General features: G+C 44.0%; 1 protein-coding gene across 1 annotated transcript in view; it reads left to right on the top strand.

Moving 5' to 3' along the window:
* The window catches only part of GLG1 (golgi glycoprotein 1), a 3,171,999-nt gene that overhangs the window by 2,850,429 nt on the left and 298,747 nt on the right, over positions 1–22,823 (top strand). The window lies entirely within an intron of this gene.

The following is a 22,823-nucleotide window of genomic DNA, read 5'->3' as shown; positions in this document are numbered from 1 at the left end:
CTACCCTTTCATTTTCCTTTTGTTTGACTTAACCATGTAGTGCTTGGGGTAGCTTGGAATTTAAGCGCAGATTTAATGAACCTGGAAGCATTCATCACTTTATGCAGGATGACATGTTTGGAACCAACTGTGGAATCAGCAAAGGTGTTCTTTCACATGATCCCTTGTCAGGGTCAGATGGCTAGGAAGAAGTTAAGGGATTTGGAGGCCATTAGCCAAAGCTGCTTCCATCAGTGTATGCTTTTATGAAGGTCCCTAGCTCCTTTGCTTTCTGCCTTCTTTTGGTTAACGAGACTGAGCTTATGGCCGATGTTGGCTTATGACAAGGGCACAGAGGAGTTGCACCTTTAGCATTTACCTTTGGTTTGGTCTTGGTGTGTCAGCACCATTGTCTTCAAACTCAGGCTTCCAAAATACCCATATTAATTGGCCAGATGCCCTTCTATTCACTTGCTGCAGTATTCTTAACCTGAGGGGACCTCCCACATGATATTGACCCGATGTCGGCCAGTTTACAAAAGTCTCGTACTACTGTAGGGTACTTGGGACATCACACGTAGGTTGCTGTTGGATGTAAGCCATAAAAGTGACATACACATGTACCATCCTTAGAACATTTCTGCTTCCAGTCAGAATGCCATTCCTACTGTCAGTCTGATTGTTTCAGCATTTACAACTTCAGCTTTTTGCCAGACAAGTGCTGCATTGGGGAATATTTTCTCTTACTACTATTTTTGTTATGTCATCCAAGAAGAACAAGTGCCAGTATGGAAGACAAATCCCACATAAGGACAGCCATTCAGAATGTCTGTTTTGTTTAGGCTTAACCATGACCACAAGTCCTGTAGCATTTGCCAGTCCTTCGTTCCAAAGACCCTAAGAAGCAGGCTCTACTCTCTTCCTATATATTTAAAGACCCTGTGTCTTAAGTTGCTAGCTAAGCGTATGGAGGGCATTTTATTTATTTATTTATTTAACATTTGTTTACTGGGAAAGTCCGACTTGGAACGAGCCAATTTTCAGCAGAGGTCTGGGGAGAAATGCTCCAGTCACATGTCTTTGTAAGGGGGGAGGGAATCTTGGGGTCAGATCCTAAGCCGGTGAAGCACAAGGCCAAGAAACCTCTGCCTGTGACTTCTGCTGCACTTCCATAATCAGACATTTATCTGGAGGTGCTTATCAGTCCAGAGGTGGTTCTGACTTCAGGCACAGATTTACAAGCCAAGCACAGTTCTGAGGCCACCTTGACTTTGGACATGAGCACGTCTGTGGAGGTCAAATAAGACTCTTATCAGGATATCATTAGGGAACCTTGACTCAAAAGTGCGGAGAATCCTAAGGGGGTACCTCACACTCGAGCAAGAGAAGACAGTCAGACACATTTGGAATGTAGGCTTTCATCTGGTCCTCCGACGTTGCTTAGGATCATTTTTCCTGTAAAGAAAAAACAAAAGACTAACCATTTGTCCCCTACCAGAGAGGCCCCTACAGATTAGCAGGCCTTTTCTCAAAGCTTGTTTCAGGCCTTCATGCAGCTCAAGCCGCCTTCCTCTTGGCGTGCTATTACAACTGCTCCCCAACCTTCTCAAAAAAGGATTAGGGACAGTTACTCATCTGATGAATTTTCCTGTGATGAAGAGGAATCTGTGGATTATTCTACACACATCCCTTCTCCCCAGGAATGTTTCCCCTGAAGAAGAGTCCCCGTCACTGCTGACTCCCCTATGGAAGAGAGGTCTTTTGGTGAAACTCTCCTGTAACTGGGAGAATACTTTACTTTAAATGGGATACTTTCCAAATTTCTGATGTCCAGAAAAGATATTAACTGCTACAAGTTGATGTCCCTGGCACTTCAGTTCCAGCTGTGCATCCTGCATTTCTGGATGCATTTCGCAATGCTTCACAAACCCCAGACTCCCAGACCCCAGCCCTCAAGAAGCCAGACCACTTCTACAAGGTCCCCGAGGATTGTAAATTCCTGTTTAGGTGCCCTGCTGCAGACCCAGCAGTCATTTCTGTAGCTACAGATAAACCTGCTAGGATGCTTCCCTCCTCCAATCTTCTCCCATCAGAAAGAGAGTAAAACCCATGAGAGACTGGATAAAAAGGCCTATACGTCAGCCACCTTGGCTTTCAGGGTCATCGGTTATCAGACATACACGACTAAGTACTTCTTAGAGCTTTTGTCTCGGGCATCAAGTGCTGTTGCAGATCTTCCAGATTCAGAAGGAAAAGCCTTGGCTGTCTATCATGGAAACTTCCTCCCAGGTGGCAAAACATTCCATTAAATGCAGCTGTGATGCTGCAGAGGCTTGTGCCAGGACAACTGCTACTGGTCCAGTTCTTAGATTTTCCTGGCTCAGGCTGCAACCCCTCCAGGATGACTTCAAATCTAAATTAATTGATGCACCACTAGACAATTCAGCCTTATTTGGCAAGGTAGCAACCTCTCAAGTCCCAACAGGAAAAAACAAAGGAACTCAAGGAGTTGAAACACACCCTGGTTTCTCCTGTGCCCAGGTTTCACAGGAATTTCAATTCTAAGCCTGCTTTTGTCTATTGCCATACTCAGCACCCTTCCGGTAACTCTTCAGAGGAGGCAAGAGACAGCAGAAGCCTAAGAGTTCTCAGCCATCTTCACAACAAAGGCAGTCCTTTCCTGACAAAGCAGAGAGTTTGTGACTACCCTGCAGATGTCTCCCTTTCCTTTCGCCTGTCAAACGCTCACAGGGTCTGGGAAAGCATCACCCAAGACAGCTGAGTTCTTTCCATATTCAGGATACTTTATGGTTTGGCATCACCCTACCCCACCCCCAAAAAAAGAGCAGTTGCCCCTCTTCCCAAAGCTCCTTCTGGAGCTTTGGCAACAGGGCTGCATTAAAAAGGTTCCTCAAATGTTAAGAGGGAAAGGCTTCTATTCAGTAATGTTCTTAGTACCCAGAAAGGATGGCCCCTGGAGACCAATCCTGGATTTATCCCATCTCATCACCTTCTTAAAGGTTCCTACTTTTAGAATGTTGACACTTCAGACTCTATTCCCCCTTATCGTTTTTCAAGGATACATGGCATCACTAGATATAAAAGATGCTTACTTTCACATCCCCATTCACCCCATGTTCAAGAAATTCTTAGGTTTTACTGTAGGTTTCTAGCATTTTCATTTCTCTGCCTTTCCCTTTGGTCTTTCTACAGCACCAAGGGTATTCACAAATTGACTCAAGTGATTGCACACTGCAGACTTTTGTGCTTCCATGATGTTCTTCGTGTTTCACTGTTGCAGTCATTACATTTGGGTTAATCTGCTGGCAGGTTGCCCTCAGTCGGCCTGAATTCCAAAGTCTTGGGCCCTGTGTCGGTTGCTGTCTCCTTCGATGACGTCAAGTCGTCAGGGGTATAAAACATGCAGCCAACGCCATTTTCTTTAGTCTTTCTTGCCGTGCGGTGCCTGAAGCAGAAGCATTACGCAAGTGCCTGTCGGCCGACTACTGAAATATTCGAGTTTGAGTTTCAGAACTGAAGTCTTCACTAAAGCTAAGTACCTCGTTAGGGAAACTTTTTTCTTGCTTTTTACCAATGTCAGAAAAAGTTAATAATTGTATTACTTGTGGGAAGCAAATACCTCCTAAGGATTTCCATTTATACTGTATTCCTTGCCTAGGCCCTGATCACAACGTGCCTGGCTGTCGGTTTTGTGCTAGATTTAATCAACGCAGCATTAAGCGTCGGTATATTTTTGCATCAAAGTATTTTGGAAACAGATTTAACTACCCAGAAATGTCGTCGGATAGCAATCCGACTACCGGAGTACATAAAAAATGCAAAGAAAAGGACAGAGAAAGGCAGTTGAGATCCAAAACCGATGACGAAGCTTCTCCTAAGCCAGTCGCCGGTTCGCTGGTACTCAGTGAGGCGCTTTCACAGCCCCTGATACCCACTACTTTCGAGTCGCAGGCCTCTACCGACACCCATGTGGAGACCGGCATGCCACAAGATACTCAAGGTATTGGATCAATGGATATATCTCCCTCAGATGGGTCCGGAGCCACTGAGCAGGCACCGGCTTCTGAGGGTGTATTCAGACCTCAACTTTTGTATATCAAACCGACGACAGCTGCAAAATCAAAGACAAAAGTAACTTCTAAAACTAAAAAAAAGGCTCATGAGCCACGTGCACAGGCCTCTATGCCTAAAAAACAGATGATCAAAATGGCTGAAGATCTTATTACCTTGATCAGGGGTACCCATCCCCCTCCTGATAAGAGGCGTAGGCAAGACACTGATTATGAATCTTCAGATCAGGTTTCTATTTCTTCTGATTCCTCTTCTGATCAGGAATTATCTATACCTCCCTATGAGGATTCTGATGCTGATGAGTCTATTCCATCTTCATCTCCTCCTGAGGATTATTCATTTGGAGAAACCTTGCATACTTTGAGGGAGCATTTTCACTGCTGCTGATCCTGAAACTATTTCACAGGGTCAAAAGGGAGTTAAGGCCTCAACAGCAAAAATTCCTACCTCCTCTGAGAGGGATTCAAGGGCACTGGACAGATGGGGAAAAAAGGTTTATACATCTGCAACCTTGGCAATCAGGGCCTTAAACTGTCAATTTCATATGCTTAAGTACCAACAACATGTTATGGGATTGCTGAAACAGAAAATGATGTTGATTTCAGAATGTGCAGAAAATAAAGAATTGCATGAATTATTGCATGCAGCTGAACAAGTTGGAAAGCATACTTTGCAATGTGGTTTTGATTCCTTAGAGGTCTCCTGCAGGGCCACAGTTAATGGATCTGTGATTAGGAGGCATGCCTGGTTAAAGGAACAAAATTTGCCTAATCATGTTAAAGCTAAATTGCTAGATGCACATTTACAGCATGATTCTCTGTTTGGTATTAAGGCAGAAGAGGTTTTAAAGAAAATGGAAGACAAAGCTAAGTCTATGCAAACTGTTAAAGATTTCTTACAAGTGCAGCCACCAAGATTCGGTAGACACTGGAATACAAAAAAATGGTCCTTTTCCTGTGTCAGACCGAGCTCAAAGGGGCAAATCCAGATGCCCTAAGGGTTCCAGATACCAGGTGCAAGATTCAAACAGGTCAAAGCAATGGGGAGCTTCCTCCTCCAAATCTGGAGGAGATAAAGCGCAAACATACAGAAAACAATCCCTGACTTCCCTCTGCCTACACCAAGCACTTAACTTTTGGCAGCACCCATAGGGGGGAAATTAGCACTTTTTTCTCAAAATTGGCAGTTAATAACCCAGGACAAGTGGGTACTAAACATTGTAGCACAGGGATACAGATTCCATTTCCACACACTGCCAACGGCAAAGGGTTGGCCAGATCTGCCAAAAAAATCAATGGGCAGAGGCACAGAAACAGGTTACGTCCCTCATGGATATGGGGGGCCATTCAGACAGTACCAGAACAGGAAAAAGGACAAGGTTTTTACTCAAGACTGTTCTTGATACCCAGAACGGACAAGGCCTGGTGGCCAGTACTGGATTTATCGATTTTGAACACATACCTGGACATTCCAAAATTCAAAATGCTGACTTTGCAGCAGCTTCTGCCCATGCTGGGCAAGAATGCTTGCCTGGTGACTTTAGACCTAAAAGAGGCATACCTGCACGTCCCAGTAAGACAGTCATGCAGAAGATACCTCAGATTCAAGGCTGGCTTAATGCATTACCAATTCTCTGCACTGCCCTTTGGCTTATCTACTGCGCCTAGGGTCTTTACAATGTGCCTGGCATCAGTAATTGCATTTTGCAGACAAAGAAGTATACAAATATATCCTTACTTGGATGACTGTCTCATTCAAGCAGAGAACAAGGACACTCTTCTTTGACACCTGGCGTTTGTGAAAAGGCTTCGACACCTGGCATTTGTGAAAAGGCTTCTAACATACCTAGGGTACACAATAAACGAAAAGAAATCACAACTGGTACCCTCTCAAAAGATAACATTCCTGGGTGCAAGCTTGAATACAACTGCCCAGATGGCTTACCTCACGCCAGACAAGCAAAGGCAACTGACTACTTACTTCAAACTGATGGCAACAAAAACCCAGTCTTCTGCAAGACAAATTCTGCAGGCTATGGGCTTCATGGCATCTTACTGATTCCATATGCAAGACCTGCATATGAGGAAACTTCAATGGTACCTAAAAAGTTTATGGAGTCGGCATTCTCACAGTCTCTAAACAATGATTCCTCTCATTCCCTGCCTGCAACAGGAGTTCCTATGGTGGGCAAAGGCATGTCACCAAAACATGGGACTGCTCTTCACTCTACCCCCTGCCAGCCAAGCCTTAACAACAGACTCATCGGATTATGCCTGGGGGACCCACATGTCAGGAAGATGCATTCAGGGCACATGGACACCAAAACAAATGCATCTACATATCAACCAGAAAGAGATGCTAGCTGTTCAAAATACCCTAACAGCCTTCAAGGACTTACTTCATCCAGGACAACTACTGATAAAGACTGACAACACCACAGTCATGTGGTATATAAACAAGCAAGGGGGCACACACTCATACCCCCTTTGCAGAATAGCCATGGCACTGTGGGACACAGCTTTAACCTACCAAATACATCTTCAAGCTCAATTCCTGCCAGGAAAACAAAACACACTGGCAGATGATTTAAGCAGAAACCTTATGGATCCTCACGAGTGGAAACTAAATCCACAAGTCTTCCGCATGATAACAGAGAAATGGGGGAGCCCAGACATAGATCTATTTGCCTCTCCTCAAAATTATCAATTGAAAAGATTCTGCACAAGGACTTATCACAGACAAGCATGGAAAGTGGACGCCCTATCCTTCAGTTGGAAAAACCTCAGTTTATGCCTTTCCTCCTCTGCCTCTTCTCCCCAAGGTCCTCTTAAAAGTCAGACAAGAGAAGCCAAAGATGATATTAATTGCCCCGGACTGGCCCCGCCAGTACTGGTACCCAGTCATAAGGAACTTGTCTCACTACCCAGCTTGGACCTTGTCTCAAAGACCACAACTACTGTCCCAGCAAAACAATCAGATCCTGCACAGTCAACTACAGACTCTGAACCTGTCAGCATGGCTAATCATGTAGTCATACAAACAACACCTCTCAGTAAAGCTGTGATGGATGTCATTTTGGAAGCCAGAAGGCCTAGTACTAGAAAATCTTATGCTGACAAATGGAAGAGATTCTGTGCTTAGAATCGAGCACAAGGAACTGATACAGCAGAACCAAATATTCCTCTGATATTGCAATACTTGACTGAGATGCTTGACAAAGGCCTATCTTTCTCATCAATTAAAATCCATGCCTCTGCCATTTCAGGTCATTACAAGACAGAGCCACCAATCTTTTCTCATCCTTTACTAAAGCAGTATCTTAGAGGAGCCAAAAATTTAAGGCCTCTTAGAAGATCACCATTACCTGCATGGGACCTCAATTATGTGTTAGAAAAGCTCACCCTGCCTCCATTTGAACCAGCCGCCACCGCTGATATAAAGTTCGTATCATGTAAGACAGCTCTGCTACTAGCAATTACTTCAGCGAGAAGAGTTTCAGAGCTACAGGCCCTCATGGCTGTAGAGCCTTTTATCATATTTTACCCAGACAAGGTGTCTGAGGACAAATCCTACTTTTATGCCTATGGTGGTTTCCAGTGTGGCTCTTAACCAAACTATTCATCTGCCAACTTTTTATCCAAATCCACAGAACAAAGGGGAGAGAATTCTGCATCCTCGGACGTACACAGACAATTAAGATTCTACTTGAGCAGGACAAAAGCTCTAAAAAAACTGAACAATTACTAGTGTCATTTGCTGCAGGATCAGAGGGAAAGGCTATCGCAAAGCAAACAATTTCAAAGTGGATAAGCCACTGCATCCGTTTCTGCTACTTACACCATGGTAAACCTGTGCCCAAGGACATTAGGTCTCATTCCACCAGAGCTGCAGCAACTTCGGCAGCCTTTCTCAGGGGAGTACCGACCAAAGACATTCTAGAGGCTGCTATTTGGAGTTCTTTTCACACCTTCACAAAGCATTACCATTTGCCTCTCTATTCCAAGTCCAGGGCAGGCTTTGCCACTGCAGTGCTGCAGGTCCTTATAGCCACACCTAATGCTGTTTAGCTCCAGCCTCCCAACCATAGCTTTGGGATTCTACCCAAATGTAATGACTGCAACAGTGAAACACGAAGAACATAGTACAGTTGTGTACACTTAACATAAATGTAGATGATCGAGTGTATTCACTGTTGCAGTCCAGGTTACCCTCCCGCCATCCCCCTGTCATTCTACTGTTTATCTTTCCTTCTCTATCTTCTACAAACTATGTGGTGTATTTGCTTGTAGATGAAGGTAAAGTTTATATTGATGCATGTATGTGTGTGTGTGTGTATATATATATATATATATATATATATATAATATAATATTGCTACCTTTTTGGGGGCACCTGACATTGGGGGGCAAGAAAAACTAAAGAAAATGGCGTCGGCTGTATGTTTTATACCCCTGGACGACCTGACATCATGGAAGTGGAGACAGCAACCGACGCAGGACCCAAGACTTTGGAATTCAGGCCGACTGAGGGCAACCTGCCAGCAGATTACCCAAATGTAATGACTGCAACAGTGAATACACTAGAACATCTACATTTATGGTAAGTGTACACAACTGTACTTTCTCAGCATAAGCAACTGCCAGGAAAAATTTGAGGCCACTCGTCTAGAGCTATGTCAACTTCGACCGCTTTTCAAGCCAGGCTACCTTTGGATTCAGTTTGTGCTGCAGCCACATGGGTCAATCCTCATACCATTATCACTCATTACAAAGTAGATGTGGCCTCCTGGAACAGGGCTTCCTTTGGTTCCACTGTTCTGGAGAGTTTATTCCCTTGAGCCAACTGAGAAAGAAGGTGCTTGGGGACGCAGTCCCAACCAGCAAGAATGAAGGGGAGATGGTACAACATAACATAAAGAAGTTATGTTCTCACCATAACGTTCCTTGTTTGTTGTCCATAATCCCACCTTCATTCTTGCATTCCACCCTCCTTTCCCCTTCCTGGAGGATCGAGAGGAGTTTTTTGAGTTGGTCATAAAGTTCCCAGATTCCCGTCTTGCTTCATGAGACATGAGCTAAGGATTATTATCTTTACCTTTTTGGTTATATAAGATGTTCATCGTGTTACACTGCTGCAGTCATTACACTTGGGTTATCTTGCCGTCAGGCAGTCCCGCAGTCGGCCAGAGTTCCAAAGTCTTGGTCCGGCGTCTGTTGCTGTCGCCTCCTCCCTGACGTCAGTGCGACAGGGGTATATAAGATGCAGCCAACGCCATTTTCTCCAGTCTTTCTTGCCACGCGGTGCCCGAAGCAGAAGCAGTTTGCAAGTGCCAGTCGGCCGACTCCTGAGATTTTCATTCCGAATCCTGAACCGAAGTCTTCTATAAAAGCTAAGTACCCCGTTGGGGAAACTTTTTTTTGCCTTAGACCGATGTCAGTAAAAGTTAATAACTGTATTTCTTGTGGGAAGCAAATACCTCATAAGGATTTCCACTCCTATTGTATTGCATGCCTAGGCCCTGACCATGACGTCACTGGTTGTTGGTTTTGTGCTAGGTTTAACAAGCGCACTGTTAAATGTCGGTTTGATTTTGCCCGACATTATTTTGGCAGAAAATTCAATTACACCATGCTGTCGGAAATCCCGATGACCGCAGTGCATAAAAAGTGCAAGGACAGGCATCCGAGGCCCAAAACTGATGATGAGGCCTCTTCTAGGCCTGTCACCAGTTCTCCGATTTTCAGCGAGGCGCCTACGCAGCCCCTGATGACCGCTTCCACAGAACCACAGACTGTCTCCGACTCCTACGTGGAGCTGGCTGGGCCTTCGGACGCACTAGGGCTTAAGCTTACCGATCCTAACCCTACAGAGGGAACCGAAGTAGCTGAACAATCCACAGCTACAGAGGGTGTTTTCAGACCTACCCAGTTAACCATTAAACCCTCTGCTAAGTCTAAGCCCCCCTTAAAAGCATAGAAACAGACACAACTCTCTCCAGGGCAGGCTTCCATGCCCAAGAAACAAATGCTAAAAATGACAGAGGACCTAATCACCCTGATCAGGGGGTCCCATCCCCCTCCTGATAAAAGGCCCAGGCAAGGATGCGGACTATGAATCTTCTGACCAGGTGTCCATTTCCTCAGACTCTTCCTCGACCTAGGATATTCTTTACCCCTTATGAGGATTCCGATGCTGAGGAATCAATTCCATCAGCCTCCCCACCTGAGGATTACTCCTTTGGGGAGACCTTACATACCATGAGGGAACATTTCCATTGGGAAGGCCAGGATTACTCAGAATCCAAGAAAAGGCACAGAGACTTCCTTTTATTGCCCCAACACAGACCCCTTGCTTTCCCACCAGTTTTAGATATTGTGGATGATGTGTACACTGAATTCAGTTTAAACCCTGACTCCTTACCCCCTGCCCCAGTTAAACCTGATAGATATTAGAGTCCCCGACTCTCTCACATTTCTGTACAAAAGCCCTGTTGCTGACCCTGAAACCATCTCTCAGGGACCCAAAGGGATTAAGGCTTCATCAGCAAAAAAACAGTTCCCTCTGACAGAGATTCCAGAGCATTTGACAGATGGGGAAAGAAAGTATATACGTCTGCTACTTTAGCAATGAGAGCCTTGAATTGCCAGTTTCATATGCTAAAATATCAACAGTTTTTGATGTCTCAGTTGAAACAAAAGATGCTTCCAGATTCAGATCCTCCAAACCTAAAAGAAATGCAAGATTTATTGCATGCAGATGAACAAGTGGGTAAACATACTTTGCAGTGTGGTTTTGATTCCTTAGAGGCCTCCTGTAGAGCAGCAGTTACAGGCTCTGTCATTAGAAGGCATGCTTGGTTAAAAGAACATACGTTACCAGATCATGTTAAGGTCAAATTATTGGATGCACTTTTGCAGCGGGATGTGCTGTTTGGAGTTGAGGCAGAGGAGGTATTAAAGAAGATGGAGGATAAGGCAAAATCTATGCAAAGAGTGAAAGATTTCTTACAGGTTCAGCCTCCTCGTTTTAGCAGAAATTGGCCAGCAAAGAATTGGTCCTTTCCAGTCACAGATGGACCTCAAAGGGGCAGATACAGATGTCCAAGAGGTAGAGGTCAGACACAAGGCCCTTACAGGCCTCAACAATGGGGTACACCAGGCCAGAAAGAAGGGGAAGACAGGCCTCAACCTTATAAAAAACAACCTCAATGACTTTCCACTGCAGCTGCCAAACATCTCTCTCTTGGCAGCCCCCTTAAGAGGAAAACTGGCACTTTTCTATCACAACTGGCATTGCATCACCAAAGACAAATGGGTTCTCAACATTGTATCTCAAGGTTACAGGTTCCATTTTCACACCCTGCCAAGGCTAAAAGGAATGCCAAATCTGCCACCAAATCAGTGGGCAGAGGCTCAAAAACAAATTACAGCACTCATGGACATGAGAGCTATTCAACAGGTACCACCACAGGAACAAGGACAAGGATTTTACTCAAGACTCTTTCTGGTTCCCAGAAAGGGCAAAGCCTGGAGACCCATTCTGGACCTTTCTTTACTAAACACTTACCTGGATGTCCCGAAATTCAAGATGTTGACACTACAGCAGCTTCTTCCCATGCTGGGCAAGAAAGCTTGGCTTATGACTTTGGACCTCAGAGGCATACCTGCATGTCCCTATCAGACAAAACTGCAGGAGATACCTCAGATTTCTAGCTGGTATAATGCACTATCAATTTTCTTCACTGCCCTTTGGCTTATCTACTGCGTCCAGGGTCTTCACAAAGTGCCTGGCACCAGTTATTGGATTTTGCAGGCAAAAAGGAATTCAAATTTATCCATACCTGGACGACTGCCTGATTCAAGCAGAGAGCAAGGACATTCTACTAAAGCATCTGGCGTACATAAAAAAGTTATTAAGTTGCCTGGGGTACACAGTAAACGAAAAGAAATCAAAACTAGTGCCCTCACAACAGATAATATTCCTGGGTGCCAGCTTGAACACAACGGCCCAGATGGCTTATCTCATGCCAGACAAGCAAGTACAACTGACTCAATATTTTCAATTAATGGCAACAAAGACCCAACTCCCTGCAAGAAGAATTCTGCAGGCCTTGGGTTACATGGCATCTTGCATACTACTAATTCCATATGCCAGACTGCATATGAGGAAACTACAATGGTACCTAAAGAGCGTATGATCTCAACACTGTCAAAGTTTGGAAACTGTTATACCACTAATTCCTTGCCTACAACAGGAGTTTCGATGGTGGGCACAAGCTTGTCACCTCAACAAGGGACAGCCTTTCACTCAACCCACAGCCAGGCAGACACTGACAACAGATGCATCGGATTACGCCTGGGGAGCACACATGGCAGGAAAATGTATCCAGGGCGAGTGGCCCACAGAGCAAAGACATCTCCACATCAATCAAAAAGAGATGCTAGCTGTACAAAATGCTATTATAGCTTTCAAGGGCCTACTGCATCCAGGACAATTACTACTAAAGACGGACAACACCACAGTTATGTGGTACATAAACAAGCAAGGGGGCACACACTCCTACCCCCTCTGCAGACAAGCCATGACCTTGTGGAACACAGCTGTAAATTACCAAGTCCATCTGCAAGCACAATTCCTGCCAGGAGAGAAAAACACACTGGCAGACGACCTAAGCAGAAACATTATGGACCCACACGAATGGGAACTGAACCCACAAATATTCAGAATGATAACACAAAAATGGTGGAGCCCGGACATAGATCTGTTTGCTTCCCCAAAGAACTACCAATTACAGAAATTCTGCAGAAGGACCTACCATCCACAAGCATGGAAAGTGGATGCCCTCTCATTCAGCTGGAAAAAACTACAAGTTTATGCTTTCCCTCCTTTACCTCTCCTTCCAAAGGTACTCATAAAAGCCAGGCAGGAAGAGCCAAAGGTAATCCTGATTGCACCAGACTGGCCACGCCAGCACTGGTACCCAATCTTAAAGAACTTAGCACAAGAACCACCTTGGATTTTGCCTCAAATCCCACAGTTGCTGACACATCACAACAATCGGATACTTCACAGCCAGCTAAAGACATTAAAACTAGCTGCATGGAAAATTCCTTAGTCAGGCAAGCAATGCCTCCCTCCAAAGCTGTTATGGATGTCATTCTGCAGACCAGAAGGCCTAGCACCAGGAAAGCATACTCGGATAAATGGAAAAGATTCTGTGCCTGGAACCAAGCGCACAGCCTTGACCCTCTTGTCCCAAACATTCCTCAGATACTTCGATACTAAACTGAGATGCTGGACAAGGGCCTCTCTCTTTCATCCATCAAAATCCACGCCTCAGCTATCTCTGCTCATTACAACACAGATCCAACAATTTTTTTTAATCCTTTGCTCAAACAGTACCTCAGAGGGGCTAAAAACATAAGACCGCCCCGTAGAGCACCTACACCTACTTGGGACCTCAATTTTGTTTTGGAAAAATTAACCTTACCTCCTTTTGAGCCAGCTAACACAGCAGAATTAAAATACATCTCTTGGAAAACTGCCCTGCTACTGGCAATAACATCAGCCCGAAGAGTTTCAGAATTACAGGCACTAATGGCAGTGGAACCTTTCCTCATCTTCCACCAGGACAGGGTGTCTTTAAGAATTAACCCTACGTTTATGCCAAAGGTGGTATCAAGTGTGGCTCTAAACCAGACTATTCACTTGCCAACTTTTTATCCAAAACCACAGAACAAAGGGGAGAGACTACTACTTTCTTTGGGCATTCACAGACGGTTACGCTTCTACTTGGACAAAACCAAAGCTTTCAGAAAATCTGAGCAACTATTGGTAGCATACGCTGCAGCAGCACAGGGAAAAGCCATTTCAAAACAGACTATTTCAAAATGGATAGGACACTATATACGTTTCTGCTATACCCACCATGGGAAACCTGTACCTAGCAGCATTAGATCTCACTCCACCAGGGCAACAGCCACTTCAACTGCCTACCTCAGAGGAGTACCTACCAAGGATATTTTGGAAGCAGCAACATGGTTATCTTGTCAGGCGGTCCCGCAGTCGGCCTGAATTCCAAAGTCTTGGTCTGGCATCGGTTGCTGTCGCTTCTTCCCTGATGTCAGTGCACCAGGGGTATATAAGAGACATCCAATGCCATTTTCTTCAGTTTTTCTTGCCCCAGATGTCAGGTTGCCCCCCCCCCCCCAAAAAAAGATGGTCAGTAGATAGTACCAATAATAAAAGCTTAGCACAAACAAAACATCCCTCCAGCTATAAGCAAATACACCACAAAGGTTGTATCAGATTTTAAGGTATTGAAAGGTTTTAGTTAGGTCAGAGGGGATGGAGGGAGGGTAACCTGGACTGCGGCAGGGTATACACTCGAACATCTACATTTATGGTAGGTACAAAACTGTACTATGTTCGTGTTACCCTGCTGCAGTCATCACACTTGGGTAGAATCACAAAGCTAAGGATGGGAGGTAGAGTCAAACAGGGTTAGAGGAGGCTAGAAGGCCCTGCAAAACTGCAGTGGCGAAGCCAGCTCTAGTCTTAGAGTAAAGTGGTAAGTGATCGTGTTTGGTGAAGGTGTGCACTGAACTCCAAGTTGCAGCTTCCAGAATATCCTTGGTTGGCACCCCCCTGAGGAAGGCTGTAGCTGCTGCCCTGGTGGAGTGGGGCCTTATGCTAGCAGGAACTGGTTTTCCATGATGGGTGTAGCAACAATGTATGCAATGTCCTATCCATTTGGAAATGGTCTGTTTTGAGATGGCCTTTCCTTGTGATGCTGTAGCATAGGATACAAAAAGTTGGTCAGATTTTCTGAACGCCTTAGTTTTATCCAAGTAGCAACGTAGTTGCCTGTGAATATCCAAGGAATGCAGGAGTCTTTCTCCTTTGTTCTGTGGATTTGGAAAGAAGGTGGGTAAGTGGATGGTTTGATTTAGAGCCACACTGGATACCACCTTTGGCATAAAGGAGGGGTTAGTTCATGGAGAAAACTCTGTCTTGATAAAAAATGAGGAAAGGCTCTACTGCCATTAGTGCCTGAAGCTCTGAGACTCTTCTGGCTGAAGTAATTGCTAGCAGCAGGGCAGTCTTCCATGATATAAACTTTTAAGTCAGCTGAGAAAGCTGGCTCAAAAGGTGGCAGCGTATGTTTTTCCAGAACAAAATTTAGGTCCCAAGTTGGTGTTGGCGCTTTCCTGGGAGGCCTAATGTTTTTTTGCCCCTCTGAGATACTGCCTTAGAAGTGGATGTGAAAATAAGGGAGGATCCGTGTTGTAGTGAGCTAAAATAGCTGAGGCGTGGATTTTAATAGATGAAAAAGAAAGTCCTTTGTGTAACATCTCAGTTAAATATTGTAGAATCTGAGGCATGTCCGGCTGAAGGGTATTTTGGCCTTTAGCTTGGTTCCAGGCGCAAAATCTTTTCCATTTGTCTGAGTAGGCTTTCCTGGTGCTGGGCCTCCTGGCCTCCAGAATGACATCCATAACAGCTTGTGAAAGAGGGGTTGGCTGGTTGCTTAGGTGATGTGCCATGCAGCCAAATTTAAGGTTTTGAGCTGGCTGTGTAGAATCTGACTGCCTTGCTGTGTGAGTAGATGAGGAATTTGTGGTAAAATCCATGGTGGGTCCTGGGCCATGTTCCTTAGTAGTGGGTACCAGTGCTGGCGTGGCCAGTGCGGGGCAATGAGTATCATTCGAGGTCTCTCCATCCTGACTTTCAGCAGCACCTTTGTGAGAAGGGGCAATGGAGGAAAGGCATATACTGTCAGCATTTTCCAACTGAATGAGAGTGCATCCACTTTCCAAGCTTGATGGTGAAATGTCCTTGTGCAAAATTTTGAAAACAGATGGTTTTGGGGGTTGGCAAACAGGTCTATGTTTGGGCGCCCCCATTTTTGAGTTATCATTGCAAATACTTGTGGATCCAGTTTCCACTCGTGGGGATCCATGATGTTTCTGCTTAGGTCGTCTGCCAATGTGTTCTTTTTTCCTGGCAGGAATTGAGCTTGTAATTGAACTTTGTAAGCCAGTGCTGTGTTCCACAAGGTCATTGCTTGCCTGCATAGAGGGTAGGAGTGTGTACCCCCTTTGTTTATGTACCACATTACTGTGGTGTTGTCTGTCCTTATTATAAGTTGTCCTGGATGTAAGAGGTCCTTGAAGGCTGTCAGAGCATTCTGTACAGCTAGCATTTCTTTTTGATTGATGTGCCGATTCCTTTGATCTGCAGTCCATATGCCTTGAACGCACCGTCCTGCCATGTGTGCCCCCCAGGTATAGTCCGATACATCTGTTGTCATAGTTTGCCTGGCTGGGGTTAAGGTGAAAGGCTGACCCTTGTTGAGGTGACATGCCTGTGACCACCATAGAAACTCCTGTTGAAGGCAGGGAATGAGAGGTATTGTTTCCAAGCTGTGGCTGTGTTGAGTCCATACGCTTTTCAGGTACCATTGTAATTTCCTCCTATGCAGTTTTGCAAATGGTATTAGTATGCAAGATGCCATGAAGCCCAAGCCTGCAGAATTTTTCTTGCAGGGAGTTGGGTCTTTGTTGCCATTATTTTGAAGTATTGAGTTAGTTGTAGTTTGTCTGGTGTCAGATAAGCCATCTGGGCCGTTGTATTCAAGCTGGCACCAAGGAATGTCATATTTTGTGAGGGCACTAGTTTTGTTTTCTTTTACTGTGTACCCTAGGCAACTTAGAAGGTGTTTTACAAAAATCAGATGTAAGGGAATGTCCTTGCTTTCTGCTTGGATGAGGCAGTCGTGCAGGTATGGGTATATTTGAATTCCTCTTTGTCTGCAGTATGCAATTACTGGTGCCAGTCATTTTGTGAAGACTCTGGGTGCAGTAGATAAGCCAAAGGGCAGTGCAGAGAATTGGTAATGGGTTGAACCTGCAATGAAACGGAGGTATCTTCTGCAATTTTGTCTGATAGGGACACGCAGGTATGCCTCCTTGAGGTCCAACGTTACTAGCCAAGCTTTCTTGGAAGCTGCTGTAGTGTTAGCATCTTGAATTTGGGTACTTGCAAGAAGGTGTTTAGAATTGAAAGGTCCAGAATGGGTCTCCAAGCATTGTCCTTTCTGGAGACTAGAAAGAGCCTTGAGTAAAATCCTTGGCCTTGCTCCTGTGTAGGTACCAGTTGAATGGCTCTCATGTCCATGAGAGCTGTAATTTGTTTTTGTGCCTCTGCCCATTGATTTTGTGGCAAGTCTGGCATTCCTTTTATCCTTGGCAAGGTGTGGAAATGGAATCTGTATCCTTGTGAGATAATGTCTAGGACCCATTTGTCCTTTGTGACGATGCGCCATTTGTCTATACAAAATGCTAATTTTCCTCCCAAGGGAGCTGCCAAGAGATTTTTGCTTGGCAGTTGGAGGTTTTAAGTCATTATGTTTGTCTTCTAGTAGTTTGGGACCTGTCTTCTCCTCCCTCCTGTGTTGCAGTGCCCCATTGGCGAGGTTTGTAAGGGATTTGTGCTTGCCCTCTGCCCCTTGGGTGTCTGTATTTACCCCTCTGTGGTCTGTCAGAAGCTGGAAAGGACCAATTTTTGGCTGGCCAATTTCTGCTGAAGCGTGGGGGTTGTAACTGTAAGAAATCTTTGACCATCTGCATAGATTTTGCCTTATCCTCCATTTTCTTTAAAACCTCTTCTGCTTTAACCCCAAATAAGACATCCTGCTGTAAGGGTGCATCTAGTAACTTTGCTTTAACATGATCAGGCAGAGTTTGTTCCTTTAACCAAGCATGCCTACGTATAACAGACCCAGTAACAGCTGCTCTACAGGAAGCTTCCAAGGATTGTAAAGTATGTTTGCCCACCTGTTCAGCCGCATGCAACAGATCCTGCATTTCTTTGAATTCAGACTGTTGAGGGTGCCTGCTCATCTTTTGTTTTATTTGAGACATAAGGAATTGCTGGTATTTCAGCATGTGAAATTGACAATTTAGTGCTCTCATAGCTAGAGTAGCTGAGGTGTAAACCTTCTTCCCCCACCTATCTAGTGCTCTGGAGTCCCTTTCAGAGGGTACAGGATTTTTAGCCATAGAAGCCTTAGCCCCAAGTGTGATGACTGCAGCAGGGTATACACTCGAACATCTACATTTATGGTAGGTACAAAACTGTACTTTCTGTGCATACCTTCACCAAACATTACCATTTGCCTTTATACTCCAAATCCAGAGCTGGCTTTGCCACTGCTGTACTGCAGGGCCTTATAGCCACCCCTAATGCCTTATAGATCCAACCTCCCTACCTCAGCTTTGGGATTCCACCCAAATGTAATGACTGCAGCAGTGTAACACGATGAACATAGTACAGTTTTGTACCTACCATAAATGTAGATGTTCGAGTGTAAACACTGCTGCAGTCCAGGTTACCTTCCCTCCTTCCCCTCTTACTTTCTGGTATTTACCTAGGGTATCTACCCTTTATTCCTATGGGGAGTATTTGCTGGTAACTAAAAATGGTTGTTTGCTTTTCTTTTGTATCTTTTACTAGCAATTTAAATTGCCTACCTATTTGGGGGCACCTGACATCTGGGGCAAGAAAAACTGAAGAAAATGGCGTCGGCTGCATCTTGTATACCCCTGTCGCACTGACGTCAGGGAGGAGGCGACAGCAACTGACGCCGGACCAAGACTTTGGAACTCTGGCCGACTGCGGGACCGCCTGATGGCAGGATAACCCAAGTGTAATGACTGCAGCAGTGTTTACACTCGAACATCTACATTTATGGTAGGTACAAAACTGTACTTTCTAGTGATTAGTGTTTGCAAATAAGATCTGAGTAACTGTCACCAGGCATTATGGAATAGGGTTTAGCCTTGAGCCAGTGAAAGCTCTTGAGTTTTAGTATAAGGCCGAGTCAGAACCAATGCTCTGTTCCGACCCCAACCAGCAAGAATGAAGGAGAGATTATGGACAGCAAACATGGAATGTTTTGGTGAGTACATAACTTCTTTTTTAGCTACTTTCTAACGGCTCAATATCCTGTAGTACTACTGCTTTCATATGATTTAATTGGGTTTGTTCAAGTTATTAGTCCCACATTGAATAAAGAAAATAGAATAAAATATATTTCCCTTTAACAGATTTCTTAAAAAACAAGGTAAATCTGATGACTTGATGTTCTTTTCATTCTTTCTCATGGGTCATGATTCCTAGAGACTGATCCAACTTGAACCCATTTTTCAGACTTGGATCCCAGTTTCGATCTCCTCTCTCTACCCCCAATGCCCTACACCTTCCCCTACTTCCTTGGATCACATTTGCCACCTGATTTCCAGTCTCTAGTGAGATGACTTTTTTCAGAAAGCCAAGTCTAAAAATTTTTCTGTCTGTGTTTTATAGCATAGCTATCCTCCCCTCCCTTTATAGTGCTTGCAGGTGCTAGGGACTGCTGCCATTGATTCCCCTTTCCCTTTTAAGCTTCTATTTTTCTTCCATATTTCAGTGCCATTGTCATTTCTGATCTTAGTTTTTAAACTGCTTTATTAAAATTTATTAAGATAGTTTAAAGTTGTTGGTTGGTTAAGCAAGTGTTTGTCAGTAGAATTTCTCTTGTGAGTTTAGCTGCTTGTGTTGACTTAACTCTTTAAAATTGTTGGATAAACAATCAGGCTTTAAGTGTTGCTCTGATTGTGGACATAAAAGTCCATAGTCAGTGCACATATAAAATGTGCTTATTGTTTGGGACCAGAGCATCTGCAATTGGCTTGTTATATCTGTGAAGGCTTTAATCTGAGAGCTATTGCTGATCACAGGAACAAGTGTATTTTGAAAGGGCTTCTCCCTGTGTCCAGGGGCTCAAACCCCCTTTAAGTCACTTCATGGCTTGTCATATCCCAGGAAGTGCCCTCACAAGACATCGAGGTCTTCCTCGGAGCCTCCATTAGTAGAATAAAATATCTTTCCCTTTAATATATTTCTTAAAAGACCAGGTAAATCTGTTTTATCTTCTTTAATTTCATATCCTGAAATGAAACGGTCTGAAAATGTTTACAACACGAAATGTCCTTCTTTGTATTTATTAGGCGCAGAATGATATCTATAAATTAAGCCAACTTTTCTTGATTAACATCCCTGTTATATCCTTGAATTTCTGAGCCCCTTATTTTTGTCAATTGCTCTAAATGTAAAGCAAATAGCAAAGGGGAAATAAAGATCTCAGAATTTTTGAGCATATCCTACGTTAATGGTACAGGTACCCAATTAATCACTGTGTAGTTAAAAATCACCTAGTTTAATAGTGTTCCTGCTTAAGGGGAGGTCATCCAGAATATTTAAGAATGTTGTGTGACTTTCAAGATTCATAGAGGAGGTTACGTAGCATACTGTTAACTGATAGCTAATATTAGCTTGATTTGGATTTCAGTAAGCTTTGCTTGAGGCTGTCTAGGCATCTGTCTCAAGGTAGTATGGTCTCTAAAAAATATGAATATGCCACCAGAGTTTCCATTGGTTTAAATTAGTGGTATGCACAATACCCAGGTAATGATGAGAGTACTGTTTGAGTACTTAAACCAGATTTCAGTAACAGCACATGCATGGATGTGCTCTAAATTCAGGAGTACTTCAAGGTCCAGCAGTTTGTTGTTTAGACTTCTGCCATTAAGTAGAATTATCTTATCATCCAATTGTTTTAGAAGTTAGTTTGGAAGGTTTATCTGCTGACCCTTCCCTAAAAAGGCACAATGGGGGCAGCAAAAATGCTCACTTCTTGGAATGAAAGATGCAATCTGTCTCTGAAGTAGCATGAACTGTTGTCAAGCATCTCCCATGCGAACACATTCTGGATCTCCATAGAGTAACACCCAGTGTTACACCATTTGTTAAATTTAATCATAATTTTTTTTTGTAGCTTTAGCATCATTTTTTTGGTGATGGAAGGGGGTCCCCTCAATCCTAGGGTATTTCCTGTATTTGTCACATGAATGAGTAGCATTGTCATCTCTGTTTATATCCCTCAGGGTTTGGCATGACAGGTCATTTACCCCAACATGGGCCACCAGCATGTTGTACTCTTATATGTTTTAAGGGTCCTTGTGGCATTGGCAATCTTGGCAACTAAAAGACAGTTCAGTTATCCTGTATTTGTCCAGTTTTTTGAGTATATAATCTGTTTGTCTAACTAAGGGATCTAGGGACCCAAGTAGATAGCCAGCTTTCCTTTGATAACCATGTTGCCAAAGTTGTTAGAAAATCTTCTATGTGACCCATCTGATCATGAAAGGGTTCGCATCAAGATCTAAGGATGTAATGCTCCCCCTCTGCTCTTCCCTCATCAGACCCATTAATTGAGTACAATGCACCAATTGGAATGTACCTGGCTAGACATCTCCAGCAGCTGGAGAGACCACAGAGGTACCTAACCAAGAAAATTACTAGCCTCATACAGTTGCCCTATGCAGCACGATTGAAAAAGCTAAGACTGTTCTCTGTTGCATACTGCTTTCTCAGAGGCGATCTCTGTCTAACGTACAGAGCCATGTCCAACCCGGAATTGTTGAACATGCTCCATCTTAGCAAAACCAAATCTACTCGAGCTACACGCTCTAGGGATATAAACCTCAACACAACAATGAGTAGAACATGCTGGAGGGATAGATTCCCTTCACAGAGACTTCCCTTAGTATGGAACAGGGTCCCGCTGTACATAAGACAGAGCCCCTCACTATTCCTCTTCAAGAGGAACCTTGATGAGTGGATGGGTAACAGAAAGTTCACACCGGGGATCACACCAACAGCACTACTAGATAGGGGCCAAGGGTACTAGCTGCTAGTACAAGGGTCTAGGGAACTACTAAAGGGGTGGTGAATACCGCACAACGTGGCTGGGCTAATATATGCCTTCGGGCAGATAGCTCAGTACCAACCTATGAACCTATAACCTATGGAGTCACCAGTCATTAGTACATTTTTTGTGTGTGTTAGAAATTACTTGTGTAATTGGTTTGAGACGTACTGTTTCCTGGTAACTCTATGTTGTATTGTCACTAATTGGTGTTGCTCATTGTGGCTTGGATAGGGAATTTTTAAGGCCTTAACATTTGACAATTTGGGGTGTATGTGTGCGTGCATTGATACTCAGAGAATGGCTTTGATTGTGGAAGTGGAACCTCGAATTTGGCTAGGTATTTGCATCTTCCACAGGTAGTGCAGAGTTAAGTTAAAGATCACTGACTGTGATTATCAGGCAGTTCTTACATTCCATGAGAATACCAAGTGCTACGAGGATTTGTAACAGAGTAGACTAGTTTGCTTACATTCTGTTTTGACTGAAGGTGAGAGGTGTGTCTAGGAATGTTTGTTTGTCTTTCGGCTTTGTCCCGGTAAGGGGTCGCCACAGCGGAACTCCGGTCCGCTAATGATTGGCAGTAGATTTTTACGAAACGCCGAGGTGCCAGCTCGACGCCCAACCTTCAACAAAGGCACCACTTCCTGGGTTAAAATACTTGTTTAAGAAAAGTAATAGAGGTAGATGAATTTGTTTTGAGCACTAAGTTAAACTTATGCAATCGATACTCTGGCCTACCCTAGTTATAAGGTCTGCTTGGTGGTTGAATATGAGAGGATAATAGCTTTTTGTCTTTTATATAAGGTGTTGATTTGTGATAGAGAAAGTTTGGTTTGATTACCATTACCTGGTAGATAGTAATAATTTGTGTAGTCTGGCTATGAGATTAGCTTTAAACGTGCATTGATGTACTGCCGCTTAACTCTGTGGTTTATAC

Source organism: Protopterus annectens, chromosome 8.part1, assembly GCF_019279795.1.
Source record: "Protopterus annectens isolate FY-2018-M chromosome 8.part1, PAN1.0, whole genome shotgun sequence".
Taxonomy (NCBI): domain Eukaryota; kingdom Metazoa; phylum Chordata; order Ceratodontiformes; family Protopteridae; genus Protopterus; species Protopterus annectens.
The sequence above is the reverse complement of the archived record's forward strand: the minus strand, read 5'-3'. Positions and strand labels throughout refer to the sequence as shown.